At 45.3% G+C, this 2,759-nt stretch overlaps 1 pseudogene; it reads right to left on the bottom strand.

The window, feature by feature from the left end:
* Positions 1-527: 527 nt before the first annotated feature.
* Positions 528-1,882, bottom strand: LOC113631246 (gamma-secretase subunit APH-1B pseudogene; annotated as a pseudogene).
* Positions 1,883-2,759: the final 877 nt, after the last annotated feature.

The raw sequence follows: 2,759 nt of genomic DNA, 5'->3' as shown, positions 1-2,759 counted from the left end.
ACAGAGTACCAGTAAAGTACGAGAAAACGGTTCACAGAGATGATAGCCCTTTAGCCTTTTGTGACTTCAGAACTTAAAAAGACAAAGGCCAACTAGGACTTCTATTTGACATTCAGATAGTTACTTGCTCAACACTAACTGAGTTAGGAGATAGCTAAACATCTCATTCTTATTTACTTATGGTGTTCTCAGAAAGTTCCTATTTGGACGTGGACAGTTCTCAACCTGGCAGCACATTGGAGTTTTATCTAAGAAGCTTTAAAAAGTTACCAAATGCCCAGACCAATTAAATCTGGAGGGTGGAGCCCAGAACACTAGTCTTTATGTTTTCCCAGGTGATTCCAACTTGCAGCCAGGCTGCACACCACTGATGTATCCCTTTCAGAAAGCCGTTGCATGAAAGCCATATCGTATCTAGATAGTACTGTTTATTCTAAATTTCACCAGGAAAACGGACCTTTAGAAGACACAGCTGCGCTTCTTCTAAAGGCGCAGCTTCCTGTTTTAGAAGCGCTGGTCCTTGGAGGTTATCTGGAGCGCTGCTTGAAGAGGACGGGGTCCTAGTCTTGGCAGAGGAGGCAGAGTTTCAGGCTCCGGCAGAAACGAAGAATGTCCAGACGCCCGTGAGCACCAGGATGATGTATGCCGACACCAGCTTTAATCCATAACGAGGATTTATGAAGCTCAGGGCTGACACCAGCAGATGGGGGAGAAGAACTACAAGAAGGGCGTACCACTTTTTCTTCTCACAGGCGTCCAAACGCACAGTGCCCCAGAACACGTGCAGCAGTATGATCACCAGCGTCATGGAAGCTGAATTTAGGAAGCACTGGGGAGGGTCTCCATGAATGCCCACGGTGCCCAGACCCAAAGAGTCAGACAGGGTATTTACAAAGGAAAATACTCCACTCATGATTCCAAAGCCCAAACCAGAAACATAAGCTATTAATCGCATAGAGGGTGCCGTCTCACCTGGGTTTACACGCTTCAAGCCCACACGGGCTTTAAAAAAAAAAGGTTTATAATATGCAAAATGGCACATTTCTTGGATAAGGACTGAGTCTAACACTCCAAAGATCAGCAGATATTTCTGTATTGGTCCATCTTAGGACAAGAATTTTTGGTTGGTAAGATTTTGTGTTTGTTTTTTTTTTAATTAAAGCATTTTCTAGAGTTGTTTTATTCCTTTCAAACTAACCATTTGAAAACAAAAGCTTTAATTGTGTGTGTGTGTGTGTGTGTGTGTGTGTGTGTACATGAGTGTGAGTGTATAAAACAAAAGAAAGACACGGGGGATGAGCGCTACCAGCTCCCTCCTCTGGCTTCTGCCTAAGTCAGAGTTACTCCTTCCGACAAAGCCCAGACACAAGTGGGCACATCTCACTCTGATTCAGTTTCTGAGGAAACCCCGGAAAGGTGCAACATATTTACAAACCACTGCTCAGATATGGAAGCAAATGTAGGCTTCTCAAATATTCAATCATGGACTTAACGGAAAGTGGGCAGGGGGACACATGCATATCAGTTCACTGATTTCAGTCCTTTTCAATTCAAATAGTCTCTTTCAACTCCATCTTCAAATTTCTTCTTCTCTCCCCATCTCCAAGATGGCATCTATGGGGTTGGGTTGGGGGAGCTTTAAGGGTTCTCATGGTGACAAGGAATTGAGGGACTTCTTATCCACATAGGAGAGGAGCAGTTCTTCTGAGCCCTCTCTGGTTCCTGCTCTGGGGTTTGGTGTCCTCTGAAGCGTTAGTGACTGGTAATACCTGGCGGTGTTTGGTATTGTGATGGTGTCCACAGCCAAAATCCACCATTTACCCATCAGTTTTGAAATGCTTGACATTTCTCTATCCTGGGCCTCAGAAAGTCCACTGGTCATCTCAGTGTTTATTTGCGACTTCCTAGGGCACACACTAGTGTCTGGGTGCACTGCACCCTCCACTCAGGCATGGGCAACCAGGCGTGGTATTTCAGGTTCATCTACCTGTTCTCTTCCTGTCACATGTGATACAACCTCTTCTTGGAGGCTCTCAGATTTCCCAGGTTCTATATGGTGAAGGAAGCAACTAGCTCCAAGTTTCCCTCATATTTGTCTAGATACATCTACTTCTTTTTTCCCTCTGGAATTTGGTCTGGAGCAAGTTGCCAGAACACATATATCTTTTGCTCCCCTTTTCTCCTTTCCCTTTCCACCTTCTCTGGGAATGAAAAGTATAGTCTTTAACCTTCCTTTTCGCATGGCAGGGATCCCCCTTACAGCATAGCCTTGCTTCTCCCTATCCCTGGCTTAATGGTAAAGTGGGCAAAATCTGAATCTTGATGTACTAACTGAAGCTTAAAGCATTTAGAAAACAATTTCTCTTCCAATAAACCTCATCTTAGTAATCTCTTGCTAGGGACTCAAAAAAAGGTACTTTGGTCATCAAAAGCCCAACATATAGCTCTATCTTCTGGGAAGCCGTTGATTATGAGGGTCCACAGGGAGGTTAGAACTGATTTCCCCCATAAGCAGTGCCTTCCCACAGGCAGGAATGGAGAGGAGCAGAGTGGAAGGTCACACCCACCCTCTTGGCCATTCACCTCTATCTAGGAGGATTCTGCCTGTATAGCTGTGCTCTCCTGACTTGGAAGTTAGGGCTGCCTCTCAGTGGTTTTGCAAGGCTGATTCTACAAGCACCACCCTTCCAGCTCTGCGGAGGCCACGGGGTTAGGTGCAGTACGATGCTGGTTCCCACAGGGATATATGGAGATGTGAA

The sequence above is a fragment of the Aethalodelphis obliquidens genome, unplaced genomic scaffold, assembly GCF_003676395.1.
Source record: "Aethalodelphis obliquidens isolate GAN/ISIS:26980383/991018 unplaced genomic scaffold, ASM367639v1 scaffold32, whole genome shotgun sequence".
Taxonomy (NCBI): domain Eukaryota; kingdom Metazoa; phylum Chordata; class Mammalia; order Artiodactyla; family Delphinidae; genus Aethalodelphis; species Aethalodelphis obliquidens.
This window is presented reverse-complemented; position numbering and strand designations above follow the sequence as displayed.